The sequence below is a fragment of the Neofelis nebulosa genome, chromosome X (assembly GCF_028018385.1).
Source record: "Neofelis nebulosa isolate mNeoNeb1 chromosome X, mNeoNeb1.pri, whole genome shotgun sequence".
Taxonomy (NCBI): domain Eukaryota; kingdom Metazoa; phylum Chordata; class Mammalia; order Carnivora; family Felidae; genus Neofelis; species Neofelis nebulosa.
In genome coordinates, this window is record NC_080800.1 from 110,387,557 (window position 1) to 110,405,662 (window position 18,106).

The 18,106-nt window shown below is 44.8% G+C and overlaps 1 protein-coding gene across 1 annotated transcript in view; it reads right to left on the reverse strand.

The window, feature by feature from the left end:
* Positions 1-18,106, reverse strand: part of GPC3 (glypican 3) — a 422,633-nt gene that overhangs the window by 211,893 nt on the left and 192,634 nt on the right. The window lies entirely within an intron of this gene.

Below are 18,106 nucleotides of genomic sequence, written 5' to 3' on the forward strand. Positions count from 1 at the left end.
CAAAGGTTCCCACAGACCAGAGAAGACAATTAAAATGATTGATTTAAAGAATCCTCAGAAATGAGAAATGAATACCCTTAACTACTTAAAACCACATGACTCTGCAGTTGGCCACCCCATTGCTACATTAACCCAATTCGTTCTTCTCATTTACCCTCCTCGAGCTTTTCTGAAAAATGAGTTTGTTTTAACCTTCTGGACACGGGGATTCATGTATCCGATCATTTTTCCCTCTTCACATTTGTTGCTAGAAAACACAGATGAAATTTATGGTCCACCTCTACCAGGCCCAATAAATTTCAAGTCATGCATCTGTCTCATAACCTTAGTCCTGGCTCCACCTTCCTTTCTTACCTGTATTTTCCCCTATACCTGATTATTCCTATGCATTTTGGTTGCACTGTATCCTGCTTTTATTGTGCACTTTTATAGAGCACTGTAAATTCTTTTGGGGACAAGATAGGGTGTAAATAAATAGGTAGGTAGATAAATAAGAAGATGGAGGGGGAGAGAAAGTATACCTACCCCTTCGAGACAAAATATCACTTCAACAATGTACTCTCATGAGTTCAAATGGCAACTATTGAAACATTTGTATTTATAATGGCCAGACCCTTGTCAGGGACTCATTAGTAGTCCAACACTCTCTTAGACCCAGCAGTTGTCAGGGCCCAAGTTTGAACGTGCATACATGGTCCCTCTAAAATCTTTTATCCTCTTACCTCTTTACCATATCTTAAAAATTTTGGTCGAATGTATATAACAACTTTAAAATTAGGTAGGCACTAATAAGGCTGGCTTTCATCACAGCTCAGAAGACATATGTCTGCCATCACATTGGATTCAGGAACAAGCCACCCTTGAGAAATTAGGAAGGTGGCAAAACAGAAGAATGTAAGGGGAACTCCAGACAATTTGTCTTGCGGAAGTCACTGGGGATTAGGAACTCATTTTACTGGGAACATACCAAGAATAGCTCTCGTTCTTATAAGAGAATATTGTGGGCCAGCATTTTTCATGCTGGACCATACCTTGCCCTATCATCTTGATGAGCTAGTTCTGTTCTAAGGCATGATCCTTAGACTTCTTTCATTCTTCTCTATCTCCCAGGCTTTCACGTGAATGAGCCAACACTTGGTTCATTAGGAAATATTCTCGCTCGCTCTCCCCCTCGCTTTCGCTCTCCCTCTCTTCCTCTCTGCGGGCACTGGAGAGGGAGAGAGAGAGAGAGAGAATTCATACTTCTTCAAGATTCTTAGGGTGAAGAAATGACACCTACGAAAAGAGATAGTTGGCTCACATTCTTAGGTCTTGTAGTTCACTCTTTATGAAAGAATGCCCATTAGTATCCAAGGAAGTGAATTTCTACAGTTACTCTGAGAATCCACAATGAACAGTCAAAAAGTCCCCAGGGCTCCCCAAATCATTTCACTAATTAAAATCTTTTATTTATTTATTTATTTTTTAAATGTCCTTCTCCAAGGAGTTTATGAGGACAGGAAATGGATAACTCCAAACAGTCATGAGAAGAATGGCTTATGTCCTAGCTAGACCAAAAAAACACTAAGACATTCTAGGTCTGGTTATTGTCTTCTCAACTTGTGAAATTTTCTTTTTACAGCATGTGACCATAATTCCATGAATCAAGGCTAAAGAGTTTCTTCTCTGAACCACCTACTATTACTAACCATAGCTTAGGAAAATAAAAATAGGCTTTTGAAGACATATGAAATGAAAGATTCTTCTCCATAAAGAGGGAATGGCTTCATTTAAAGGTTTCAATGCAACCCTTCTGGTAGTGCTTTTATCTAATAAAATCCTGTATTTCTTTTTCAATAGGCCTTTAGATATCAAAAAGAAAGAGCACAACTAGGGGGCTTTTGTGTTGTCAGGGCAATTAATGTGTTCCTTTCGCACAGTCTTGGTCTTAGACAGTAAATGAGTATCCTAAGAAAGGTCAACTGACAGTAGCTTATGCAACCATTGTTATGGGAAAGAACTGTGTCTGTAACCCGTTATTAAGGATTTCCATTGCACTTAGTATTTCTAGAAGTGCTTCAGAGCCAAAGCTTTAGTGATTACAGAAGCATCAGACTGCTCTTCCCCATGGTCACTGGAAGATGCATTCCCATCCTTCTTCCTCTCACTAATGAGAACTACATGATCTGAGTTGACTTAAAATTTATACGCACTCCTTCCCAAGGCCTTCTTCATTCATACGCTCAACAAGTACTCACTGAGCACTCTTTATCACGATTTTCTTTTCACTTCTTACACCTAGAGAGCCATGAAACTACTATCTACTCCCTTGTGAAAGATAAGGTAAATCTTGGATAAGAGATCCCAAGCCCCAAAAGTTTGAGCTATTGTTCCTCCTGATGAACCATAATATAGTCTCTTAAGAGATGTGTCCAAACCGAACGTCAATTTGTTTGGGATCTAAATTATTGCAGGCCTCTGATGCTATGGGAAGTCAATAATATTAACTACTTGCTAGAAAACTATTTGAAGACCACTTTTGAGGCATCTCTGCTGTATCATTAGGTTGACTGCACTTGTACAAAACTACATTTTCTCCATTTAATATGTACCAAATGCACACGATCTGCCAGACTGTGAGTAAAGCATGCAAACAAAATGGTCCTCATGCCCTAGAGGCTTGCAAAAACCAGCTATGATAAAGTATTGGACGGCCTATTTCCTTTGAAAAGCATAAAATACCTTCTAGATATGCAAGTACGCTGTGTTCAGAAAACCCATGACAGCCTAAGTATACACAGTATACATGGGAACACAAGCACCATAACTGAAGTGATTCATGGCATTTCAGAGTTTTGAAATTTGTATTCTTATTTAATTCTCCTCCTTACCTATCAATGAAAGTAAATCAAAGTGTACATACGTATGGTGGGGGCACGTGCACGCATGTGTGTAAATAGCAGTTACGGGAAATGTTATCACACCTGCTTCCCAGATAAAGAGCCGAAGCTGAGACTGGCTCTAAGGCATGTAGCTCCCTGGTGGCTGGTGACGGCAACGAAACACAGGACTCCGAAAAGTGCAATGTTTTCTTGTTTTGGTTTGGGGTTTTTTTTGCCATTATATCCATTTCCTTTTAGGGAAAATATCAGATAGCACTTAAAGACCGGCTTTAGGTCTACAAAGAACTAGCATCCATGCAGCAGTTTCCCCCGCCAGGCAGTATTTCAAGTGTTCTGTGTGAATTAGTTCGTGTATTACCAGACCCAGCCTACGAGGTGGGCGTACTATCACCTCTATTTTACAGATAAGAAGACTGAGGCACAGAGAGGTTAAGCAACTTGCCAAAGCTCACACCATCAGTAAATAGAAGAGCCAAGATTTGAATTCAAACAGCCTGACCCCAGAGCTTACGCCATGAAAACTCTATGCAATAGTGCCTTGAGGTATACGTGGCTTCTCTTTTTTTCCCCTTTTCCTTTTCTTTTTGGCTCAGCTCTAAAAGGAAAAAAAAGACCCTTAACATTTCAGTTGTTGGGCGGCACTGGGTTTAGTGGACACTTTAGGAAAATAACTCCGTACCCTGGGTAAGATGTGAGGAATAGGGCAAAAGTCTGAATGATTCCAACTACTTACCAAAAATGGTAATTCCCCAGGCACATGCTGCCTGCAGGGCCATAGAGCCAAGATGAAAAGGAAATTATAAGACAACAAGTGGAAAAGGTCAATCCCGTGCATTTCCTAGGGGTTATTGATACGGGTATGAGAGCTCAGAGCTCTCAGCTCTAATCATAAAACTATGGTATTTAATTGCAAAGCTAGCCTTTGCGAAAAGGCCAGGCCCCCCCTTGAGCCACAGTTTCTTCAAAGTGCTACTGGCAGAGCCACACTAGAGGGCCAGGGGACTCAGGAAGGCTGGCTTGATTAACTCGGGAAGAGCTGCTCAGGTGCACCCGACGGGACCATGGCTGCACCCGAGCATCACCATAGGGACCACGGCAGGTGGCAAGGAGTGGAACTCCCGCCCAGGTCAACCACGTGGCTTTCCCCTAAGCCTGTCAAAAGGAGGGAATGTTTTATTTTCGGCAAAGCGCTCTTATATTCTTTATAAGAATGTCTTATGTCGTATATGAACGTTATAAAATGAATCTCTGGGACGAAGCGTTGAGCCTGACACAAGTCAGCTGGTTAAGAAAACGGGAGGGTTATTCCGGAGACGTCCTCGGGGAAGCTGGGCATGCTCTCGGTTCCCCTCACTTTACTCACACTGGCCACCAAGCTGGGGAAGCAGCCACGGGGATGTGCAATTGCGACCTGGCTGCTGGAAAGTTTGAAAAGCGCTGGATGCTTCTCACAAAGGCAAAACTGTTCACAGGCAGAAGAAGTGTCTCACGATTTACTGAGCATTGAGCTTCTCCCTCCAGTAAAGGGGACTCCATCCGTGGGCCGTCTCAGGAATCAAGCTTTTCTTCCTTCTTCCCGCCTGTCTCTGACAATCTCTTTTGGATACTGCCTTTCTCTTGTTTAACGAGAAAATTACTGGGGCGCCTGGGTGGCTCAGTCGGTTAAGCGTCCAACTTCAGCTCATGTCATGATCTCATGGTTTGTGGGTTCAAGCCCCACGTCAGGCTCTGTGCGGACAGCTCAGAGCCTGGAGCCTGCTTCAGATTCCGCGTCTCCCTCTCTCTCTGCCCCTCCCCTGCTTGTCCTCTCTCTCTCTCTCAAAAATAAATAAAACATTAAAAAAATGAAAAAAAAAGAGAAAATTACTGTTACACATCCCAAAATGTAGTGTGTACGGTCTATGATTTCTTTTCTCCTTCGTCTACCATGTCACCTCCTCCTTGTCTCCACCTTGGTTTCTAGATGAAGAACCAATTCTACTGACACCTAGAATGGTGAGGCAACAGTCGAAAAAATACTACAGCACCAATGTAATCTATAAGGCAAGCCATCTGGTCTCTCTAGGCCTGGACAGATTGTTCAGTGGCACCTAGTTGCACCAAACCAGCTAAATTTTGAGGCTTGCTATCTGAATTCTGGCCTGTAGCAATTACTGAAGAGTCTAACACCCACCCTAGTGCAAATTCTGAGAAATGGGTTAGAAAAACATCAGTTTTATTGAAAACTCAACTGAGTGACAAAGGAGTGACACTGGGGCCCACGAGGGCGGTCTGTACTGTATTGTAAAGCAAACACACGTGATGTTAATGACTAAGGACGAGGTGGCCTCATGAAACTTGACCTTCCAGACAATCCTGAACAGCTGATTATTTCCACAAAATGTGGAAATGGGCTTATCAGGAAGCTATCAAAATGGAGAGCCAGTGATTGAAATGATCCTAAAATTACAACCTGGAAGAAAAGCGGGTGTGGTCAGAAGGCCAAGCCACCATTCCCACAAATATAAGTGCTTGATTGGGGGCGCCTGGGTGGCTCAGTCGGTGGAGCATCTGACTTCGGCTGGGGTCACGATCTCGCAGTCTGTGAGTTCGAGCCCCGCGTCGGGCTCTGCGCGGACAGCTCGGAGCCCGGAGCCTGCTTCGGATCCTGTGTCTCCTTCTCTCTCTGCCCCTCCCCTGCTTGTGCTCTGTCTCTCTCTGTCTCTCAAAAATAAATAAATAAATACATGTAAAAAATATATATAAATGCTTGGTTCCTTTCGACTCCTCCATCTTGCACTCGACAAACACAACTCTGTATTTAAATCTTGGAGGGGGTGGGGGGCAAGGGGTGAATCAATGGCAGATCGTTCCATCCGGACAGATGGACAAGGGCCCGGATAAACTCTCAAGGTTCGATCCCTGTGAAGGGAACATCTGGGGGGAAGGAAAGCCAGCTGTTGGCCAGGCCGGCCCCATTTATGCCTGCTTCTGGTACATGCACATTTCCGCGGATCAAAGAAAACAGCACCTAAATTACTAAAAGGCCTGGGCATTATTTTAAAATAATGCTCGGGGTGATGTGACGTCTAAAGTGGCTTTCTGCCAGAGGACCTCTGCCACAGTGCTACATTCAAGAGAGCTTATTTTAAATGGGCATTTTAAAAATGGGACATGGCTGTAATTTGGCAATGCGCCTGGAAAAAAGCTGATTTTGTGATTGGGCATTTTAAAGAAAATCTCTGAAATATAAGTTACAGTCACTTTCTGTAATGAGGCCTTCTCATCCTGTTGCCTAGCACTCTCTTTAAACATGCCTGGGGGCCCTCTGTGCGGGCCTTGGGGGGCTGCCCCGATTCCAATGCAAGGGAAGGCAGCACAATTGCACTGTGTCCTCTTCCACTGACCTAACTGGCCTCAGCCAAGCTACAAATTCCAGCTCGTGGGGTCTACAACAGTGGAGCTGACGTCGCTGAAAAATCTATCTGTTTAAGGAAAGAGAGACAAGGGGAAACCCCGCAAAATGTTATTGTTCCAGTTGGAGAGGTGTGCCACAAACGGAAGAATTAAAATTCAGCTTTGTCGTTTTCCAAAATCTGCCTGTGGAAGTCACTAAGGTCAATGCCGCTGGCCCAGAATGACTGAAACCAGATTAGAGATGTGCGTTGTTTTCTATTCTTCCTTGGGCTTTAAGTTCTTTGGGCAGAGAGTGGGGAAGGAAATACCGGTGCCGGGTTGTCCTGGCACACCGTATCAATGGCTTATTGGAATATTAATAGAAATGATGTCCAAATCGCCCCTGTGATTGGCTCAGAACCACCCAGCCCCATTCCTGTGCTATGCCTTTGAGCTCTTCAGAACCATCTGAGTGTGAGTCTTTACTCTAGAACAAGTTATGACTGCCCGTATGCTGACAAATTATACCATGCCTCTTTTCCCTATGTCCCTTCCCTCCTCCTGCATTTAATTTTCAGTCTCCCTTCCATGTGCCTCTCGAAGAATGCCAAGGGAGGTCAGTGAATGTTGCCGTAACAAGAAAAAAACAAAAGAGAAGTTTGTCTGCCATTTCTCAGAGCTTGCTGGAGTCAAAGCACAAACGGGATACAGTACATTGTTTTTAGCCAAGGGGTTATGTGGGTCAGCTCGCACACAAGCTTGCCAACTTGTTTCCACAAAAGGAGCCGGGCCAGATGAGAATGTTAATTTATTTGAGCAGACATATGTCAGTATTGATCACGAAGGAAGGTGCCGGTGCATCCTGCCGGTGCACACCCACACCAAGAAAGGTCTGCTGCGGACAAGGGACCTGGTGCACACATCTCCCTGTGATCGGGCCCGACCCAACTGGAATCGTGTCTGTGTCATCAGCTCAGTTTGGCTCATGTTATCATCATATCCCATCCCCCACAGAAATGCTATGTGCCCCCTTTTCTTTCAATTAAGTTTAAGAACGCCATGGCATCCCTGGAGCCAGTGGTGACACTGACAACCCAGGTTGAGTACCCTCGGTTAATGGGATGCCGCAGACCAGTTCTGTAACGAAAACTCAGCGCCTCGTATCATCTGCGGTAGCACAGGCATTTGGACCAGGCACTATTCTAAGCCCCTTACGTTTATTACTTCAGTTAGCCCTCACAACCACCTTATGAGATAGGGTTTTGTTATTATTCTTCCCATTTTACAGATGAGAAAACTGAGGTTCAGAGAGCAGAAGTAACTTGCCCAAGGCCACACAACTAGTAGGTGGTGCAGAGCTAGAATTCAAGGTGAGGTCGGGCACCTGGGTGGCTCGGTCAAATGTCTGACTTTTGTCTCAGGTCATGATCTCCCAGTTCGTGAGTTCAAGCCCCGCGTCGGGCTCTGTGCTGACAGCTTGGAGCCTGGTGCCTGCTTTGGATTCTGTGTCTCTGTCTCTCTCTCTCTCTCTCTCTCTCTCTCTCTCTCTCCCCTCCTTCTGTGTCTCCTTCTCTCTCTCTCAAAAATCAATGCTAAAAAAAAATGTAAAAAGACAAAAACAAAAACAAAGTGAGATCTATCTGGTTCCAACACCTGAGCTCTTCAGCACCTCTCTCCAGTGCCCAGTGTGGGAGCCTAGAGTGTTTCCTTGGAGAAGGAGAGGGAAAGGTAGTTTGAAATGGCATATTCGCTGTCACTCATATGTCAAACAACAAAAACTGAGAACAAGAGATTTTCATTTTTATTCTGTGGAATTTTTGAAAGAAACAGAGGGAGCTAATTGGCTGGAGGATGCCAGAAGACTCGCTTCTAGGAAAGTGCATTGGGTTCAGACTCGAGTACACGTTTTGCCCAGGGGTGGATCCACATCAACCAAGATCAGAGGGAAATCTCTGAAAGGAAAAAATGCCTAAGGTTTGGAGACTCAAAACTCAATGTTGACAGGGTCCCAGATTGATTGAATCCATATGCTCAAACCCTCCAAAGACTGTCGAATCAAAGCTGAATACGAGTGTACCAATTTATAATGACAAATGTAAGTCACAGAGACACAGATCTTCACATAATCTCCCTACTTGTAAGCACCATGGAAAGCCAAATTATAATCCAAAACTTGCTTAATAAACATAGAATCGATGTCAACTCAAGTTCTAAGATTTCAGCGTTTAATAATAGCATCATGTTAAACTGTACCTCTAGAGATAGGATACGACAATACCATATTAAAACAATAGGTAACACGTATTGAGGGATTTACTATGTGCCGGGCACTGTGCTAAATTCATAAATTATCTCCTTTTATTCTCATAAAGGCCCAATGTGGTAAGTACCATTAAGGAAATCCCCATGTTACAGATAGAAACGGAGGCTTTGAAAGGTGTGGCCGCTTGCCCAAGGTCATAAAGCTGGGGAGCGGTAGGCACGAAACAGGAACCCAACTCATCCGGGGTGTGGGAACCCATTCGTTGACTGCTGTGCTACACTGCGTCTGTGCATAGTCCAGAGTTATACAAGACGGTCTCTCTCCTGGGTAGAGGGGGTTGATCAGTGCTACAATCTCCGTGACTTTCTCCTTTTCATCCGCTCTCACAACCAACACCCCCCCCCCTCCCTGATTGACACATTCTTTCTTCAACTGTGTTAACACTGCCAATCAGGCTACTGCCTGGTCTTTTTTCCCTAGGAGCCGTTAAATCTGTCTGTCTCTGTCTCAGTCCTGCTCTTTCCCTTTTTGAAATTTAAAACATAAAGTTCAAAGAAGTAAAACAATAATCACCCATATTCCCGCCAATTATTACCAATAATAGTCCACTTTTGGCAACTTGTGTCCTGTCTTTTTCCTACATTTATGTTTTGTAAAATTATGCAGATAAAAAAAAAATAAAATTATACAAATAATACGTGATTACGTTGTTCTTTTGTATGGGAATTTGTGGAGCTCGGTACTCAGTCATGGCTTATCGATTCCCTAGCTTAACTCTTAGGGAGTAATTTCATTTCCAGTATCTTCAGGTTCTTGGGGAGGCCCCGCTCAGTCGCTTCCATGCCCCAACTACACATTTCCAGACACGGTGAGATTGGTATAAACAAACAGGCAGATAGGACTGACCATCTTACTAGCATTGGAGCTGAAAAGCATGCACTTTGTCTAGCCTGCCCAGATCTTAATTGTTAAAAGAAATCCATTCCAGCATAAAAGACTGTAAAAACTGTTATTGTGCGGGGGTCAATGACCACACAATCTTTCCCCAACAAAGCAAAAGGATTCGTATATTGACAGGGAAATTACAGGAGCAGACATAAACGGCTAACTATGTGGGTGACTTTGGCAAAATTGAGACACCTTGGAAACCGAAAAGTAAGCTATTAAGTGGTCACCTCTGAACATCTCTGAAAATTACAGACATTAATTCATGATATCTGGTAACTATGCCTTTTAGTATATATTTATTTCAAAACAAAAAAATCAAAGGGGTGTTGGCTTATGGGCTTAAAGAAAGACACACACCCAGAACTATTTTTAAAGGTTATCAGTGGAAAGGATAAGACCACAGAACTAATGGAAAATAAAAAGCCGCCCAGAAGGGAAAAAATGTGGTGTGCATGGCAAATATCAACAAGTGAGCACAGTGAACAATGGTCAAAGGCATCTTTTCTATCAAATCAAAGAAGCCCTTTCAGTCTGTGAGACATTAAACTCCTAGGGTTGTAATTATGGAGTTATTTTTACGGTTTATTACTCTAAATATATCTTTCTAATAATATATATGGCAGGAAACCGAGGAGATGTTATAAACTAAATCCATTGCTATTTCTGGTCAAAACGGTCTCAAGCAATCTCATGACAAAAGACTATAGGGCATCAACCAAATGACTGGCTCCCCCTCCTGGCCTTCCCAGGGATGACATAAAACATTTCTCAAGCCTCCACCCTTCACAGACCCTTTCTCAGGCACCACGTGGCCCACCCCTGCTACACGCAGATCCACAGACCGTCCTCCCAACTATCATTGAAGACGATCAACCGTATGATGCCCGTACGCTTCAAGGCTTTCAAGTGAAGGAGCCATGCAGTGATAGTCAAGGTCAGAAGAATACTGGGCCGGGTGCATCTCTAATAGCTTGTGACCTAGGAGACATTTCGGTTCCAATCACAGCCCATACACCTGCTCCCCTCCCTCTTATATCAATGGATGCCTTTCTTCACTAATACTTGGACCATCAGTCATTTCAAGATCTTAGTTTTATCTTCCTGGTTTCAACCCGTCTTTCTTCACTTCTCTCTTGGTCTCCACCAGTGCTTACCCTCTTCTTACTTGAACTGGAAATCTTAACCGATTCCTAGAAGGTAGCCTTCTGCTCCAATCTATGCCTTCCTGCCTGCCCCAGACCTTTGGACCCAAATCCTTGCATCTTCCCCTTCCCAGGTTAGGATTCTGAACCCTGACCCTGGCACGCTTGCTGAACCCACAGCCTTGCCAACATCTTCCTGTTGGGCCTGACAGCCAGAAGTCTGAGTTCAGAACACAGAAGCCTGGCATGGAAATATTAAGATAAGCTTCCTCTTATCGATTCTGCTTATTTTCATCTACTGCCTAGATCAGAAATCTTTCATATTAGAATTACATATGTTTACACCTGAAAGAGACCTTAGAAATCATCTCTTTTCAGTGCCTCCTAGATATTACTGGTCTGCCAACCTCTGATATCAAAATCTCCTGGGATGCCTGTTAAACGTACAGATTCCTAGGCCCCACCAAGACCTATAAATTCAGAGTTTGTAGGCACCGGTCCCAAGAATTGCCATTTTAAGAAGCTCCCCGGGCCAGTCAGATTCAGAGTTAGATCTGTATATGCTGAGTATCAAAAGCCCATCATTTCACAGATGAGGAAACTGAGACAACGAGAGCTGACATTCCGGTTGCAAGAGTCCCAGGTTTTTCTTCTTTCATCAGAGCACTTTCCAGCACTTTCTCTCCTGCTGGGAAGAGAATTTTGGAATTATCTCGCATAAGGGCTAGTGACAAAGCCCATTTGCAAGAAAAAGCTTGTGATGTGAAGAACACTGTGGACTATCTGTTAAACTCTCTCAAAACCCTACTTTTAAAAGGTCTGCACAGTCCCGAAGGCAGCCATCTTGTGGTGACATAATGTATTAACTGCTTCGGATTTAGGCTCTCCCCACCCCCCAAACCCAAAACTCACATGGGGCCAAAGCAGGAGAGACTGTTGAACTTCAGCAAGAGAATTCTTTTTTTTTTTTTTTTTTTTTTTTTTTAACATTTTTAATTTATTTTTGGGACAGAGAGAGACAGAGCATGAACGGGGGAGGGGCAGAGAGAGAGGGAGACACAGAAGCGGAAACAGGCTCCAGGCTCCGAGCCGTCGGCCCAGAGCCCGACGCGGGGCTCGAACTCACGGACCGCGAGATCGTGACCTGGCTGAAGTCGGACGCTTAACCGACTGCGCCACCCAGGCGCCCCTTCAGCAAGAGAATTCTACTGGATGATTACTTGAGCTGTCTGAACTATGTGTTACCCTCTCTTTGTGGAGACTACAGGATGCAAGGCAAGGAGCCAAAAGCAAAATGGAACAGAACTAATAGGTCTTTGTGCACCTGGGTGGCGCAGTAGGTTTAAGTGTCTGACTCTTGATTTCAGCTCAGGTCATGATCTCATAGTTCGTGAGCTCAGGTCCTGCATTGGACTCTGCACTGACAGTGCGGAGCCCGCTGGGTATTCTCTCTGTCCCTCTCTCTCTCTCTGCCCATCCCTTGCCCATCCCTTCTCTCTCTCAAAATAAATAAATAAGCTTTAATTTTTTAATGTTTATTTTGAGAGAGAGAGAGAGAGAGAGAGAGAGAGAGAGAGCATGCGCGTGCAAGCAAGTGGGGGAGGGGCAGAGAGAGAGAGAGAGAGAGAGAGAGGAAGACACAGAATCCGAAGCAGTCTCCAGGCTCTGAGCCGTCAGCCCACAGCCCCGATGCAGGGCTTGAACCCACAAACCACGAGATCATGACCTAAGCCTAAGTCGGACATTCAACCAACTGAGCCACCCAGGCACCCCAATAAATAAACTTAAAAAAAAAGAAGAAAGAACTAATAGGTCCTAGAACCTCAGACAGCCGCCCTACTTAGTTGTTTATTGTTGAGCTATAAATTATATGCAGCCGTCAGAATAAATTCACACAAATAATTTTTCCATTACAGATACATATTTTGGAAACAAAATGAGTAATGGACCCTTAGCAATTGACATTAATTGAAACAGCAGTGTGATTTGTAGATAATATAAACAACAGAGAACTTAAGATGATAATCAAGTACTTTTTGGCCAGGGCAAAGTGAACATAAAGCCTATTACGGCATTATCACGATCTCTCATTTGGTAAAAATATAAAAGGCCACTTGAAACTTAAATAGAGTAGCCAAAGACATGAAAGACACAGTCAACTGGAAATACTAAGGTTGTCTTCCTAATGTGGGGTTGCCCGGCTGCCTCTGAGAGCTGGGTTTGAATATAGTAACAAAACAGGGCCCGTGGATGATTCAAGAAGTAGCAGGTGGGGCTCTGAAGAGTTATAATGGTAAGGCAACAAAGGCGCCGGACTTACGTACATGATCAGAGAAAGCATGAAAAGTATCTGGCCAAGACTTTCACTAGATCTAAATGTAATGCAGACTGGGAAACACTGGTATGGCAGCTGCCTATGAAACCCCAGGGCCTTAAGTCCTAGAAGCTCCGCGTTGTGCGTGTAGTTGTGGGGATTAAGAAATTTTACTTGTCTCCTTTTCAACCCGTTAGTATTTCGTTCACCTGGAAAGAGAAGCACAATGACACAAACTTCCGAGTCAGCGAAAGAGAATCACCAGCTTCCGTATCTTGGTCTCTCTCCTCTGTGCTTCCACAGTACGTGGCGGGCACAGCCCAGACTCAACTGTACACACCGAAGTGTCGCGACAGTCTATGCTTCCAAATTCACCTCCTCGGCACGAGTGCTCTGAGGCAAGACCTGTGTGTCTCATTCATCTTAACTCCAACGCCCAGATAGGTTCTGGGCATACAGGAGAATCTCCACGTATGTTTGCTAGATGAATGGGTGTGGGTAAACAAATGAAAGAGGAGTCAACACGGGCCATCGTGGACGGTTCACACCGTGCCACGGCGAATGCTGAGAAATGAAAACTTGAGTCAATCCGTCGACATGACACCAAACTAGCAACCTGCTTCCTTTTTTCTCCCTTCCAAATACGAAAACACTGCAGGTCATGTTGCCACCCAACCAGAACTGAAAAACATCAAACATCTTAGCTGGCCGCACAAGACTTGGAAAATCCACACGCATTCTGCCTTCGGTTTTTACCCCTTGGCAAATGGTCTGCAATTGTGCTTGGTATTTTGAAAAAGTCTTTATTACCGAAGGAAACCACAAGGACTTTATTAACATTTTCTCATTAATCTTCAAAAGATAGCTGTAAGGCAATAGCACATTTTACTGATGAGGAAACAATTACAAAGGAGGCTAAGTGACTTGCTTCAAGTTATTAAGTTAATTACTGACTCAGTTGACATTTGACACTGTTGATATCCTCCTTCCTAAATTGCTTTCCCTTGACCTCCATGACACAGAACTATTCTCACTCTTTCCTTTCTCTTAGGAATTTGAGCTTCTTTACGGAAGAACGAATTTAACGTTAAATCCACTCATTTGTATTACTGCAAATTGTCTCTGTCAATGTAGTCATACGTGCATAGCTAGCTTTACACACTTTTTGATGTTCTTTCTCATGTACGGAGACAAATGTAGTATAGCAGTTAAAAGCATAAACTCTGAAGCCAGAATCCATCCTTTCAAATCCCGGCTCTGCTACATGCTAGATGTGTGACCTTGAGCCAGTCACTTAACCTTTCTGTACCTCGGATTCTCTTCCTGTAAAATCAGAATATTAATAGCACCTAGCCTCAGAAGGCTGTCCTGAGGATTACACCATAAAACTGTGAGAGGCTTAGAACAGTGCCGGGTAGGGGCGCCTGGGTGGCTCAGTCGGTTAAGCGTCCGACTTCGGCTCAGGTCATGATCTCGCGGTCCGTGGGTTCGAGCCCCGCGTCGGGCTCTGTGCTGACAGCTCAGAGCCTGGAGCCTGTTTCGGATTCTGTGTCTCCCTCTCTCTCTGACCCTCCCCCGTTCATGCTCTGTCGCTCTCTGTCTCAAAAATAAATAAACGTTAAAAAAAAAAAAAAAAGAACAGTGCCGGGTATATAAAAAGCAATCGACGTTAACTACTACTCATTACATTAGTTCACATACACATTTCCATCTAGTTATGCAGTGTTCCGTGCCGGTAATACATCGTAGCTTGCTTAGCCAACTTCATCTTGCCTGATTTTAGGGGAGGTCACAGGAATTTGGAAAATCACTGAAAACCAAAAACGGGGTGGGTCACATCCATCATTTTTGTTATTCACTGGTGTTTCTTCAGACTCCTTCACTGGTTCCTCTCCTCCCCCTCCCACCACATCCTAGCGGCATCCCCCCACGCCCCCAGGCCATTGCTACAACCTCACCTCATAATTTTTTTAATGGGATGCATGGTGAACTAATAAAGCCCCCCACCAAGGTGAAGCGATGTGGCGTTAGATCACAACACACCTAGCAACGTCTTGCACATGGTGCCTTTCTATAAATGCCGTGTGAATAGATGAGATGAGATGAGATGGTTACGGGGACCATATGAAAGAGGAGGCCGGAAGCAGGCTGGGGCCAGGCTGAGAAGGGACCCAGGCGCCATGCCACAGAGTTGAGGTTTGATCTTACAAGCTATGGAGAGGCACTACAGTTTTGGGAGTTATTTCAGTGGGAAAGAAAAGAAGAGAATGATGCTATTTGGAGGCCAGGAAAGAAGTTTACAGCTTCCTAACTATTCAACAGTAAAGTTCATTTCTCTTTACCCTTAAGAAATAGTTTTAATTATATCAAACCTTGAAACTGTCCACGTATTTCAGAGCATCGCTTTTCTTACTTGTCCCTCCCCGGGGTGGGGGCGGGGGGCTTTGTTTTAATGGTATAATATTTGCTTTCGTACTTTGTTTTAATAACAGCTTCCGCTTTCCTAGAGAGTTCAGCCGTACCTCATTTTAAATGCCCTTCTGCCCTATGACATTTAAGAGAACCAATCTGCGTCCAAGATTACCCTGCCTGAAAGACAGGTACTTGCTGGTGGCCTCGGAAGCCCGGACCTGAGCTAATTGTGAGCTCCAGCGAGTCAGGTTCACAATAATTACCCAGCTCTGAAAGCAATCTCGACGGGAACATATAATTACCTACCAACTTGCTTTGACAACACTGGAACTGCAGTCCCAGTGACAGCCACCCTCCAGAAACGTGGTCCTTAGCCTAGAAATGAGGCAGGTTCCATGGCTAATGGTCTAGAAGGAGATCAGTGGGCGACATCACCACCTCGATCAAACCCCTTGCGGTCAACTTGGCCTGTTGGCTCCCCAGAGGGAAGGAAAACAATGAACCTGAGCACCTGGATAAAAACTTCCCCAAAAGGCTCCAAAGGATTTCTGTCTCGGTCTCATTATAGGACAGCCACAGTGAACAGCAACTCTTCGGGGACCTTTCTCCATAATGGCTTATTCCAAATATTTACTTTATTTTTCTCATATCTCAAGCCCTGTGGAATTACAGTGCTCCCACCGACTTATTGAAAATTATTGCAGAAATGATGTTCTTGGTATGAAAGCTATTGTATTTCCTCCCCCTGACTGCAGCCTTACAGTTTGTTTCTTTTTAATCCTGTATTTTTTTGTTGTTTTTGTCTCTGCATTGATCCCCGGCATGTGCAAAAGCGGCTCTCTATTTGCTTTTCCCACTGCCTCGCTGATGGAAAGATCTCTGGCAATATGGGCTAGAAGGAAATCTCTCTCGGTCTCATCTCCCTCACTTCAAAAGCAAATCTACTGGTCGGCCTCATCCACAAAAATGTAATGGGAATGTTTTCCTGTCACATTAGTCAGTCCTGATGCGGGAAGAGTGAAAGGCCAGGCCAGATGGCGACTGTCACAGCTGGCTGGCTACACTGCCAGGATCACAGAGGCTAGAGCTGGGCCAGGTGTCATGGCTCAAAATGAGGCAACTGGGGACTCCACAAAATGGCTTTAAGGCCAGGCTGACGGGAGACCAATAAAGCACCTTTTTGACAAACCGAGAAAATAACTTGCACCCGTATCTTTACCGGCTGACTTCTTGTATTTGCAAAGGGGACTTCCAGATCGTTTGGCAGAAGTGATACATTGGAGTAGACTTCTCTTCTGAAACCCTTGGACAAGGCTGATGAAGTAGAAACTAGGTGTGGGCGTGCCCTGGGAAGGGGGGACGAGGCAAGCTGGAAGTAAGGGAACTGGACAAAGCCAGAAAAATGCAAAAGCTAAAAGCACCCCTTACCTGCTTAGCCTCTGTCCCTGTGTACCGTGAGCACATGCTCTGTGCCAGGCACTTGTACTAAGGGTTCCAAGAGCCCAAAAGAGAATCAGGCATGATCCTCATCCTCAAGGCATCTCCTGCTGGTGTGAAATCCGACCTCTCCTATGCCCTTAACAGCTTATTTAGGGTTCCTAGGGGCTTGAATCTTCTCCCGTACTTCCAAGAACAGAAATTCATGATTCCTTGTGGGTCAGAAGCCCTGTCATTTGCAAAAAACCTCCATAAATCGTGCAAACCAGTGATTCATCAGCGAGCCCATTCCCAAAATAGCAACTGCTCCGAGAAGAGACAGCCCTAAATGCCACCAGGGGGATCCTACTTAGGGACGACCCCAGACATTCGCTTCCATCTTCTCTGTGGGAGACAGAGTATTAGCCCTCCACCCCTGGCCCAGCACCAAAGCAACATCACGGCTAATCAGGTACTCTGCAAGTTCACATTCTCTGCTAGAGGCTGGGACCTTCACCGTAATTACTACCACTTGCTAAATTTCATCTGTATGGAAAGTATAATAAAAAGGTGGCCATCTATCTGAGGAGCACTTGTTAGAGTAATCAAGCTCGAAACTGTGATAGAAATGCAAATCTGAGGTTCCATTTAGTGAACAGAAGGCAAAGGAGAGCCCAGCCGAGCAAGGCCAGCTACCTTCGGAAGCACTTAGCATTCACCTGTTTTAACTCACAGAAATATTGCACCTCTCAGGAAGTCTCTTTACATTTCCTAATCCATATGCCCCTCTCTATCCTCTCTCCCTCCCTCTTCTTCTTCTCCTTTTCCCCATTTCCTCTTGGCTTTCCTCTCCTAGCACCTTACTATACGGACAGAAACCCCGACCAGACTTACAGCAGTCTCTGTTCATACACGGCCACCCGAGGGACCGCACATGCCCATCCCAACATGAAACACAAATGAATCTTGGATCATCTACTCCATCGGGTTACTCATGCTTCTGCTTCCTTCCATTAGCACTGACAACCAAGAAATGACCAGAGAGATTTAGACTGGATGCCTATCATATAGACTTTCTATGCCTGGTTCCCATGGTAACAGAGCTCTGTCACAAAAATAGGTGCCACATCTACGGAAACAGGCTGCTAAAGCTTTCAACTCTGACAGCAAGGAAACAGGTTAGCAGAGGCTAGCCCCAAGAGCTCATTAGGCCGGCGTTGGCTGCCAGACGTCACAGGGTCACTAGGCAGGGGGTACTCAGAGAGGCCTGTGCAGCCACAGCAGACGTCCGGCCAGCAAAGTGCTCACGGTACAGGTGTCACAGAACTCAGCATGGCCAGGACGGCCCAAGCAG